The sequence below is a fragment of the Armigeres subalbatus genome, chromosome 2, assembly GCF_024139115.2.
Source record: "Armigeres subalbatus isolate Guangzhou_Male chromosome 2, GZ_Asu_2, whole genome shotgun sequence".
Taxonomy (NCBI): Eukaryota; Metazoa; Arthropoda; class Insecta; order Diptera; family Culicidae; genus Armigeres; species Armigeres subalbatus.
The window spans coordinates 420664163-420676935 of NC_085140.1; the positions used below are offsets into that span (position 1 = coordinate 420664163).

A 12773-nucleotide genomic window follows, 5' to 3' on the forward strand; every position below is an offset into this window, starting at 1 on the left:
TTTACAATAATTACACAGAAAAAAATAAAATTGTACCTTTAAAAATTATGCACTTTTAATCGAAAAAGTTGCAAATTTTCTTAAAATTAAAAGTGAAATAACAATAAAAGAAAGTTATGCATTTCATTCAAAAGTGTTTTTTTACTTTCCTGAGTGTAATTTTAAAAGTTCATCTTTTCAATTTCAAAAACTGTTGAACTATCAAAAAACTGTTCAACTGTCAACAAAAAGTTCTGAAAAAACAGATAAGAAGAAGAAGAATATATTTTCGAAATGGCACTATGGTACATCGTCTGGGAAAAAAGTAATAAATGAAATCAATTGAGTTCAACATGGATTAAGTCACAGGTATATAACTTATTGTTCTTCATCAGTTTCGTTATCAATAAATAAATATTAGCTCTACAAATACCATTAAAATCCATTTATTTGGCAGCTCAATTATAAACTATTTTAGCCATCCAAGTAATCATTTTAAAACTGTGTTATTTCCTATTTATTTTATTGTCATATTAACACTCATAGTGCCTATCATATTTTTCACTCTCGTCTTTCCCTCGCACAGTCGCACGCAAAGCATCACAACGAAAACAGTGAATCTGTCAACATGCAAAATTCCGGACTTGTTTTTGCACCCCAATATTGCTTTTTGGGTTGTATTCGATTGCCTTTGCCAGCCAAAGCCAGAAATGCCATCAAGTTCACGCAAATGTGTCGTCGATATTAATACCCTATCGTTTATTTCACGGAACAAGAAGGTAGGTATTTTCCTAATTATAACGTGAAAAATGTGAAATGCAAAGCAGTGCCAGTGTTCACTAATTCTAATAAAAACAGCGTTGAAATAACGGAACACATCGCGATAAATACTTATGCGTGGGCCCTCCTTAGCCGTGCGGTAAGATGCGCGGCTACAAAGCAAGACCATGCTGAGGGTGGCTGGGTTCGATTCCCGGTGCCGGTCTAGGCAATTTTCGGATTGGAAACTGTCTCGACTTCCCTGGGCATAAAAGTATCATCGTGTTAGCCTCATGATAAACAAATGCAGAAATGGTTACTTGGCTTAGAAATCTCGCAGTTAAAAACTGTGGAAGTGCTAAATGAACACGAGGCTGCGAGGCGGCAATGTCCCAGTGTGGGGGATGTAATGCCAATAAGAAGAAGAAGAAGAACTTATGCGAGATTTTCTTTTTTTTTGCCTTGCAGATAATTCGCATGAGTCGGAACTTCTGGCCGACAAGAAAGATGGCGCAGTATCTCCACATGCTAACGACGTGCACTCCGATGAGATATTACTCCGAAGCGGCCACCTTTGCATTTTAGACGCAGCTGTAACGTGTAGTACAAATTAATTCTAAAAATGCAATTAAACATTAAAAGCTATTTAATTAGGTTTTTATTAGGTTTGAAAGAAACGATAGGTGGTGGGTAGAGGGATTTTAAGAATAAAATATCTCTGAATTAAATTTTTACACATGCTGCTTCCACCAGTGTGATAATTTCGTATTGACATTTCTACAATTTTAATTTGAAAGTTCAAACTATTAAATTTAGAGTGGTAAGCAGCTTTTAACCCATGGTAATTGCAAAAGTTTCCATACTTTTATTTTGAACATAACCAACTCTCTACGAAAAAGAACCAACGCAACTTTTTATTTTAACCAATGTTTTTCTTAACTTTACTAATGATTTTTCTTTCTGTGTACGGGGGAAACATCCGGAAAGCAGCGGGAATGCTTCCGGACGCGTTCGTTTAATAATTTTTGGATTGAGCGCTCGTCTGAGTCCATGAGGGTGGGCGCAGTAGCATTCTGAGTTCAATTAGGTTTCTATAATGAGATTGTAGAATGAGCGCTCGTTTTAATCCTTGGGGGCGGTCGCAGTGTCGATATGAGATCAATTTGGTTGCTCTCATGTGATGATAGTGGGTCGCTTTTTGAAATGAGTTCAATTTGATTGCAGATAAATGATGATAGTGGATTGAGCGCTCGTATGAGTCCCTGAGGGTGGTCGCAGTGTCGGTATGAGATCAATTTGGCTGCTCTATCGTGATGGTAGTAGAATGAGCGCTGGTCTGAGTCCATGAGGACGGGTGCATTGTCGATATGAGATCAATTTGTTTACACTTATGTGATAATAGTGGATTAAGCGCTCGTCTAAGTCCTTGAGGGCGGGCGCAGTGTCGATATGAGTTCAATTTGGTTGCATTTATGTGATGATATTGGATTGAGCGCTCGTCTGAGTCCATGAGGGCGGGCACAGTAGCATTTTGAGTTCAATTTGGTTTCTCTAAGGAGATAGTAGAATGAGCACTCGTTTGAATCCTTGGGGGCGGTCGCAGTGTCGATATGAGATCAATTTGGTTGTACTTATGTGATGATAGTGGATTGAGCGCTCGTCTGAGTCTTTGAGGGCGGGCGCTGTGTCAATATGAGTTCAATTTGGTTACACTTAATAGGTGATAGCGGATTGAGCGCACGTCTGAGTCAATGGGGGCGGGCGCAGTGTCGATATGAGTTCAATTTGGTTGCACTTATGTGATGATAGTGGATTAAGCGCTCGTCTGAGTCTATGAGGGTGGGCACAGTGGCATTTTGAGTTCAATTTGGTTTCTCTAAAGGAGATAGTAGAATGAGCGCTCGTTCGAATCCTTGGGGGCGGTCACAGTGTCGATATGAGTTCAATTTGGTTGTACTTATGATAGTGGATTGAGCGCACGTCTGAGTTCATGAGGGCGGGAGCAGTGTCGATATGAGTTCAATTTGGTTGCCTATATGCGATGATAGTGGATTGAGCGCTCGTCTGAGTCCATGAGGGCGGGAACAGTAGCATTTTGAGTTCAATTTGGTTCTCTAAGGAGATAGTAGAATGAGCGCTCGTTTGAATCCTTGAGGGCAGTCGCAGTGTCGATATGAGTTCAATTTGGTTGCCTTTATGCGATGATAGTGGATTGAGCGCTCGTCTGAGTCCATGAGGGCGGGCACAGTAGCATTTTGAGTTCAATTTGGTTTCTCTAAGGAGATAGTAGAACGAGCGCTCGTTTGAATCGGTGGAGGCGGGCGCAGTGTCGATATGAGTGCATTGTGGTTGCCTTTATGCGATGATAGTGGATTGAGCGCTCGTCTGAGTCCATGAGGGCGGGCACAGTAGCATTTTGAGTTCAATTTGGTTTCTCCAAGGAGATAGTAGAATGAGCGCTTGTTTGAATCTTCGGGGGCGGGCGCAGTGTCGATATGAGTTCAATTTGGTTGTACTTATGCGATGATAGTGGATTGAGCGCTCGTCTGAGTCTTTGAGGGCGGGCGCTGTGTCAATATGAGTTCAATTTGGTTGCACTTATTAGGTGATAGCGGATTGAGCGTACGTCTGAGTCAATGGGGCGGGCGCAGTGTCGAAATGAGTTCAATTTGGTTGCACTCATGTGATGATAGTGGATTAAGCGCTCGTCTGAGTCTATGAGGGTGGGCACAGTGGCATTTTGATTTCAATTTGGGTGCTCTGAGGAGAGAGTAGAATAAGCGCTCGTTTGAATCCTAGGGGGCGGGCGCAGTGTCGAAATGAGTTCAATTTGGTTGCACTCATGTGATGATAGTGGATTAAGCGCACGTCTGAGTTCATGAGGGCGGCCGCAGTATCGATATGAGTTCAATTTGGTTGCCTCTATGTGATGATAGTGGATTGAGCGCTCGTCTGAGTCCCTGAGGGCGGGCACAGTAGCATTTTGAATTCAGTTTGGTTTCTCTAAGGCGATAGTAGAATGAGCGCTCGTTTGAATCCTTGGAGGCGGTCGCAGTGTCGGTATGAGGTCAATATGGTTGTACTTGTGGTAGTGGATTGAGCGCACGTCTGAGTTCATGAGGGCGGTTGCAGTATCGATATGAGTTCAATTTGGTTGCCTCTATGTGATGATAGTGGATTGAGCGCTCGTCTGAGTCCATGAGGGCGGGCACAGTAGCATTTTGAATTCAGTTTGGTTTCTCTAAGGAGATAGTAGAATGAGCGCTCGTTTGAATCCTTGGAGGCGGTCGCAGTGTCGATATGAGATCAATTTGGTTGTACTTATGATAGTGAATTAAGCGCACGTCTGAGGGTGGGCGTAGTGTCGATATGAGTTCAATTTGGTTGCATTTATGTGATGATATTGGATTGAGCGCTCATCTGAGTCCATGAGGGCGGGCACAGTAGCATTTTGAGTTCAATTTGGTTTCCGTAAGGAGATAGTAGAATGAGCGCTCGTTTGAATCCTTGGGGCGGTTGCAGTGTCGATATGAGATCAATTTGGTTGTACTTTAGGATAGTGGATTGAGCGCACGTCTGAGTCAATGAGGGCGGGCGCAGTATCGATGTGAGTTCAATATGGTTGCCTTTATGTGATGATAGTGGATTGAGCGCTCGTTTGAATCCTTGGAGGCGGTCGCAGTGTCGATATGAGATCAATTTGGTTGTACTTATGATAGTGAATTAAGCGCACGTCTGAGGGTGGGCGCAGTGTCGATATGAGTTCGATTTGGTTGCATTTATGTGATGATATTGGATTGAGCGCTCGTCTGAGTCCATGAGGGCGGGCACAGTAGCATTTTGAGTTTAGTTTGGTTTCTCTAAGGAGATAGTAGAATGAGCGCTCGTTTGAATCATTGGGGGACGGTCGCAGTGTCGATATGAGATCAATTTGGTTGTACTTAAGATAGTGGATTGAGCGCACGTCTGAGTCCATGAGGGCGGGCGCAGTGTCGATATGAGATTAATTTGGTTGCACTTATGTGATGATAGTGGATTGAGCGCTCGTCTGAGTCCATGAGGGCGGGCACAGCACCATTTTGAGTTTAGTTTGGTTTTTCTAAGGAGATAGTAGAATGAGCGCTCGTTTGAATCCTTGGGGCGGTCGCAGTGTCGATATGAGATCAATTCGGTTGCACTTATGTGATGATAGTGGATTAAGCGCACGTCTGAGTCAATGATGGCGGGCGCAGTGTCGATATGAGTTCAATTTGGTTGCACTTATGTGATTATAGTGGATTGAGCGCTCGTCAGAGTCCATGAGGGCGGGCACAGTAGCATTTTGAGTTCAATTTGGTTTCTCTTAGAAGATAGTAGAATGAGTGCTTGTTTGAATCCTTGTGGTCGCAGTGTCGATATGAGATCAATTTGGTTGCACTTATACGATGATAGTGGATTGAGCGCTCGTCTAAGTCCATGAGGGTGGGCGCTGTGTCGATATGAGATCGTTTTGGTTGCATTTATGTGATGATAGTGGATTGAGCGCACGTCTGAGTTAATGAGGGCGGGTACAGTAGCATTTTGGGTTCAATTTGGTTGCTTAAAGTGATAGTAGAATGAATACTCGTCTTAATATTTGCGGGCGGTCGCAGTGTCGATATAAGTTCAATTTGGTTGCACTTATGTGATGATAGTGGATTTATTACTCGACAGAGTCCCATGAGTGCGGACAGTGTTCATGAATTTGAGTACACATTTGGTACTCTGAGACGTTCATAGTGCCTTTAGCGCTCGCCAGAGACTCATGAGGGCGGGCACATCATGAGTTTGAGTTCAAAACTCTTGCCTTGAGATGCTCATAATGAATTGAGCGCTCACTGGAGTCCCATGAGGGCGAACACAGCATGAGTTTGAGTCTAAATCTGTTGCACTGAGACGTTCATCGTGAATTGAGCGCTCGCCGAAGTCCCATAAGGGCGGACACATCATAAGTTTGAGTTCATAACTATTGCTTTGAGAAGTTCATAGTGGATTTAGCGCTCACGGGAGTCCCATGAGGACGAACACAGCATGCATTTGAGTACACAACTTTTGCCTTGAGACGTACATAGTGACTTGAGCACTCGCCAGAGACCCATGAGGGCGGGCACATCATAATATAAAATTGTTACTCTGAGACAGGTTTACTGGATCAATCGCATCGCATCAAGTCACTCACATTCACTCATATTCTCCGTTACGAATCGGGGAAAAACGATAAACGATGCATCCCGAATAAACCGAACGATGCCCATCGTTTGAATGCTATTGAGTTACTCCCGTACTTTGGTGTTGGTCGTGCTGCTTTTACATCGGCCACGATTCATCACTATGCAGGAATTGGAGATTTGTGATCGGGTGCGATGATGATGAGTGATGAGTGATGATAGAAAAAATGAAACACTGAATCACCGATCAGATCATATGGATAACAGCAGAGTGTGAGCCGGGAACAGCAGTAACGCAATGAGTTATGGAGCATATAAATGGATAGTAAGCGATGCAATTGGAGAAAGCATTTAAGAGCGAGGTTAATAGGTCGCTGTTTGGCTTTCTTTAGTGTTGTGAATGTATTACGTAACACTACATCATTGTCGGTACTTTCATGCCATATTTTTTCGCATTAGAGCAGTACAGAAATCAGGTGGTCATCAGGGTAAGGGAGGGAGGTTGGGTGTAATGGAAAATGACTACGGTAAACCATATGGGGGAAGAAGGGGGTAACGGCAGAATCACGTTGTATCTAATATTTTAATTTTGGACAAACAATATTAAGTGGATATGTAAAACCACGCACCATTTAGTTACTAAACGCAAAACAAAATAAAGATTCTAAAGAAAAGATATGTATCAAGTACAGAAATATTAGCAGGTCAGATATTCATTGGTAAAGGCTTTTGTAATAATTTTGAGATAAACCCCTTCAACCCAATTTTTAATTCCCCATCGAACTGCTATCGTTACGTGGTTTACTTTTTCTGTTTCTGATATCAACAAATTTCTTAAATTCAATTACTTGTAAAATGTGAACAGTACTGCCCATGATATCATGATTAACGTAATAACCTTTCAAAATTTCAGCTAATTTAACTCACCGCGCATTTACTACGGTAATTCAACCGTTGTAACATCGATAAGTTGCATGTCTCAAACCTCATATTAAATGTTCAAAAATAGCAAAGTTCATTTAATCATCGTACAATGTTCTGTGAAATTGTTCTGGAGCATACCAACAATCGAGCGATCAGAACCAATTTCCAAATCGAATGATGTCGGAGGAGTATTTTCCTATATATATCTAATCAAATGCGCAGCTTATGCTACAAGCGATTGAGCAGAAATTTTGAGAGATTGATATTCTCACCATAAGACACAATCCGAGGGGGGGGGGGGGCGTAGGATTCAACAACTTTTTGTTCCTGGGCGAGTATACTGGATACCTTGCGTGGGCGCGGCGTTCATAGTGACTTGAGCGCTCGCCAGAGTACCATGAGAGCCATCATGAATTTGAGTACAAAATTGTTACTCTGAGACGTTCACAGTGAATTCAATACCTAATTTCCATAACGACTTATCTGCTTTTGTAAACAAAGATTCAACGTCGATTTGACGAATCTGATGGCACTTCCACGCTAACCATCACCATCTACACGTAGGTGAAGGCTTCGGCTACCTGTTGATGGTGTAGGTTTGCGATGGGAGTGCCATTAGATTCGTCAAACCGGCGTTTGAATCTTTGTTTACAAAACCAGATAAGTCGTTTTGAAAATTTGTTATTGAATTGAGTGCCCTCCAGAGTCCCATAAGGGCGGACACAGCATTGTTACTCTGATTCGTTCATAGTGACTTGCGCGCTTTTCAGAGTCCCATGAGGGCGAACACAGCAAAGTTTGAGTCTAAATCTGTTGCACTGAGACGTTCATAGTGAATTGAGCGCTCACCAGAGTCCCATAAGAGGAAAACAAAAATTAATTTGAGTACAAGATTGTTACTCTGAGACGTTCATAGTGTCGTGAGCCCTCGCTAGAGTCCCATGAGGGCATGTCTCAGATTCGATTTGATTACAATTTGGTTAGTCGTAGGTGCTCATAGTGAAATGAGTGATCGTCTAAGTCCCATGTGGGTGGACATGAATTTGATTTGAGTACAATTCGGCTACTCTGAGGCTTTTATAGTGAATCGAGCGATCATCTGAGTCCCATGAAGGCGGACACAGATTCAATTTGAGTACAATTTGATTACTCTGAGCCATAGGTGTTCATTGTGAAATGAGTGATCATCTTAGTCCCTTGAGTGGGCGGACATAGATTTGATTTACTCTGAGGTCTTCATAATGAGTTGATAGATGCTTAGAGTTTTGTAGTGCGGACATAGAATCAATTTTAGTAGAATATGTTTGATTCGAGGCATCCATAAGGAGTTCAGCGAACGTCTGAAACCCATGAAGTTAGACACAGATTCGATTTGAGTACAATATGGTTACTCTAAGACCTTCATTGTGAGTTGGGCGGTCTTGTGAGTCATATGAGGGTGGCCTCAGTAGCAATTGGAGTACAATTTAATTGCTCTAAGGCATTCATAGTGAATAGTTTGTTTTGGTCGATTGTTGAACATTTAAAATTAAAATTTAAGCCGGTACATCTTGTTAGTTTTCATTTTACCGTGACACACCACGATAACAAATTTGTCTTTTTTTACTAGTGTAGGAATCAAATCGACATTTCCCAGCAAATGCGACTAGACGATTGAAGTTACCCAGAAGCATTTTAAACGTCCAAAACACATGGGCGTAAAACTGTTACTGAAGTAAAGCTTAGGAGTGTGAAAACAAGCAAAATTTTCCTAAAAGCATTGCAAATTAGTGAAAATATCTTCAGAAGTTTCGATACTGGTTTGAAGCTACTTCAAAAAAGCATTCTAAGTGGGCGGAATTTCCTTTAGAATTTTTTTTAATGATATGAGGTAATTAGAAAGGCTAGTTTGTCAAAGTTAGGCATTTTGTATGAAAAACAACCTTTGTTGAGGCAGTCACCAATTCGAGGCGCGTAGGACCTCTAAATTAAGTAAGAGTTTTCTATAAAATTATGAGTGAAACATTATTTTGATAAATGTATTTTGATTTTTTGTGGCGAGCCGATTCGGTTATGTATACTCTGATATATTCTAAATCTGCTTAAATTATTTATTGCACAACAAGCTCTTGTCTAAAAAAATATTAAACTAAAACGTACTTTATTTACATAAAAACGTATGTAAATCTTCTTGGAGTCCTATGTCTCTATGAAGCATACCAAGTTAGTGGAGGTTGTCTTAGTATTTTTTCCATTGATTTGATGCTTTACAAAATTGATCCAAAAAGCTTTGAGACGATGCTAAGTTGTTAAGTTAGAAATTAAGAGATATTCAAAATAGCGGGATATGGTAAACTTGAACTCTACATTCCGTAATTTTTTAGATATAAATGCATTGGTATTAAATGGAGGCGTTTTAAATAGACAATAAAAACTTGACTTGGACAGAGGGCGGAGTAATCAAGAAAAAAATAATGAAATATTCAATACAAAGTACAGTTGAAATTTCGATCAATGTTTTACTCATCAACATAATTGTTTTTGAAAGGAGTCGGCACATAAACCTGTAAAAATCATAATACGATGCATTACACTCAATGAGTTTAGAAAGCGAAATTTCATTGGTATTTTGAAAACTATAGGAGTTCCGTTCCATCACAGTGTATATTTTGAAGATCCTATTTCATTAGAATTTCACTTTCATTCTAACATGCCAATTGAACTTAATTTCAAACCCAAACCATCAATACTTTGCATATGAATTCTTGTTTATGCAGATGTATATGACGCATCAAACTAATATCTGGTGTTACACTGGTGGTATTACGTGTTTTGTTTGATCTAGAATAAGTATTGAATTTATTCACATTTAGGCGTGGGGCGCAATTTTCAAATCAATAAAGTTTGATGGGCGGATTTTCCAAGGGCGCAAAATTTTAAATGTATGAGTAACCAGCTCATGATTTGCCATGACAGCACTGCTGCCTAGGATGTGGTGGGGTTTGACAGTGGACCCTGTTAAACCTCTATAAAAAGCTGCATGTATCCGCAAGTAGGCTCCGCCAAAGCGACCGTGTGCCGCTCAAAGCGCACAAGCCCAAGTCCTGGTGTTGGTTGGGACGCTAAACAGCCCTGACACGACGGCCCTCCGGCGAGACAGGAGATTTGCGCAGGCCCAATAAGCCGCCTGGAAAACCAATAATTAAGAGCAATATAAGGGATAATGCGACTCGATATAATCGGAAAAGACCTAGACGACGAATAAAGGATCACGATTGTAAGCTTGGAACATGGAACTGCAAGTCGCTAGGTTTCGCAGGTTGCGACAGGATGATGTACGATGAATTACATCCCCGCAACTTCGACGACGTGGCGCTGCAGGAGATTTGCTGGACAGGACAGAAAGTGTGGAAAAGCGGGCATCGGGCGGCTACCTTCTACCAAAGCTGTGGCACCACCAATGAGCTGGGAACCGGCTTCATAGTGCTGGGTAAGATGGACCAACGCGCGATTGGATGGCAGCCAATCAACGCAAGGATGTGCAAGCTGAGGATTAAAGGCCCTTTCTTCAACTATAGTATCATCAACGTGCACTGCCCACGCGAAGGGAGACCCGACGACGAGAAAGAAGCGTTCTACCCACAGCTGGAGCAGACATACGATGGATGCCCACTGCGGGACGTCAAAATCGTCATCGATGACATGAACGCACAGGTAGTAAGGGAGGAAATGTATAGACCGGTCATCGGACCGGATAGTCTGCACACTGTATCGAATGACAACGGCCAACGATGCATAAACTTCGCAGCCTCCCGCGGAATGGTAGTCCGAAACACCTTCTTTCCCAGCAAAAATGTCCACAAGGCCACATGGAGATCACCTACCCAAGAAACGGAAAACCAAATCGACCACGTTCTAATCGACGGTAAATTCTTCTCCGACATCACGAACGTCCGCACTTACCGCAGTGCGAATATTGAATCCGACCACTACCTCGTTGCAGTATGCCTGCGCTCAAAACTCTCGACGGTGAACAACACGCGTCGAAGTCGGCTTAACATTGGGCGGCTACAAGACGGTAGACTAGCCCAAGAATACGCGCAGCAGCTGGAAGTGGCACTCCCAACGGAAGAGCAGCTAGACGCAGCGTCTCTTGAAGATGGCTGGAGAGATATTCCATCCGTCATTGGTAGCACCGCAACCGCTGCACTTGGCACGGTGCCCCCGGATCAGAGAAACGACTGGTATGACGGCGAATGTGAGCAGTTAGTAGAAGAGAAGAATGCAGCATGAGCGAGATTGCTGCAACACCGCACGACGGCGAACGAGTCACGATATAAACAGGGGCGGAACAGACAAAACTCGATTTTCCGGAGGAAAAAGCGTCAGCAGGAAGATCGAGTCCGTGAAGAGACGGAGCAACTGTACCGCGCTAATAATACACGAAAGTTCTGTGAGAAGTTGAACCGTTCACGTAAGGGCCACGTGCCACAGCCTGATATGTGTAAGGACATAAACGGGAACCTTCTTACGAACGAGCGTGAGGTGATCCAAAGGTGGCGGCAGCACTACGAAGAGCACCTGAATGGCGATGTGGCAGACGAAGATGGCGGTATGGTGATGGACCTGGGAGAACGCGCGTAGGACATAATTATACCGGCTCTGGATCTCAAGAAATCCAGGAGGAGATTGGGCGGCTGAAGAACAACAAAGCCCTGGGGTTGACCAACTACCAGGAGAGCTGTTTAAACACGGTGGTGAGGCACTGGCTAGAGCGCTGCACTGGGTCATTACCAAGATTTGGGAGGAGGAAGTTTTGCCGCAGAAGTGGATGGAAGGTGTCGTGTGTCCCATCTACAAAAAGGGCGATAAGCTGGATTGTAGCAACTACCGCGCAATCACATTGCTGAATGCCGCCTACAAGGTACTCTTCCAAATTTTATGCCGTCGACTAGCACCAATTGTAAGGGAGTTCGTGGGGCAGTACCAGGCGGGTTTTATGGGCGAACGCTCCACCACGGACCAGGTGTTCGCCATTCGCCAAGTACTGCAGAAATGCCGCGAATACAACGTGCCCACACATCATCTATTCATCGACTTCAAAGCCGCAAATGATACAATCGATCGGGACCAGCTATGCCCAAGCAGCACGCGCAACATCTTTCAAATAGGTGTTTGTTCCTAATAAATTGCATTGAAGGCACTGGCAATACATCGAGTCACATTAAAGCCACTTTCCTGTTTCAGAAAATCACAATGTTTCATTTCCGTTAAGGTGGCGTCGCAATATTCTACCCATCTGACTTCTTGGGTGGTTTAAAATTCGATGTGTTTCATATCAGAAACAAAACAGATAAGTTGCAGAAAAAATAACACTTCGGTTTATTGCTGTTACGACAATATTTCTGATATGTTGCAAAACACTTTGAGCTCAGCTGAGCAGTATTTTATTTTTGACAGTCCCCTGCATGTTCCGTATAAGGTACAATGAAGTTACAAATGACTTTGTTGTTTATGTAGTGCACTTGTAGCAGAATCTCCAAATAGAATTGTTGGTGTGATGATTATAGTAGAAGGTTGCAAATCTCAAGGTCCATGGTTCGATTCCCGGTTGGTTTTTGTGTTTTTATTTTCATTGTAGCCGCAAGATGTTGCGAAGAGGGCTTGGTAGTCATATGGCTACTGCTTCTGCCTCATACGCAGGAGGTCGTGGGTTCAATCCCAGGTCCGTTCCATTCTCCTACTTTGTATCTTTCTCTGTATTTCTCATGTTCTAGCAATCGCTAGAACTGGAAATGGACTTCCATACCGTTTCCATTACTATTCCTATACCTTCAACTTGAGTATTCTAACAGTAATCTGCTAGAATTGGAAATGAACTATGCAGCTCGTTTCCTACATCCAATTAGAAATTCCATCAGTTACCTTCTCCTATCTATCACATTG

The 12773-nt window shown here is 42.7% G+C and overlaps 1 long non-coding RNA gene across 1 annotated transcript; it reads left to right on the forward strand.

Moving 5' to 3' along the window:
* The first annotated feature begins 423 nt into the window (after positions 1-423).
* Positions 424-1383, forward strand: LOC134217740 (uncharacterized). Its single transcript, XR_009981148.1, has 2 exons — positions 424-758; positions 1207-1383. It is a non-coding gene; the product is annotated as an uncharacterized LOC134217740 (long non-coding RNA).
* The last annotated feature ends 11390 nt before the right edge of the window (positions 1384-12773 follow it).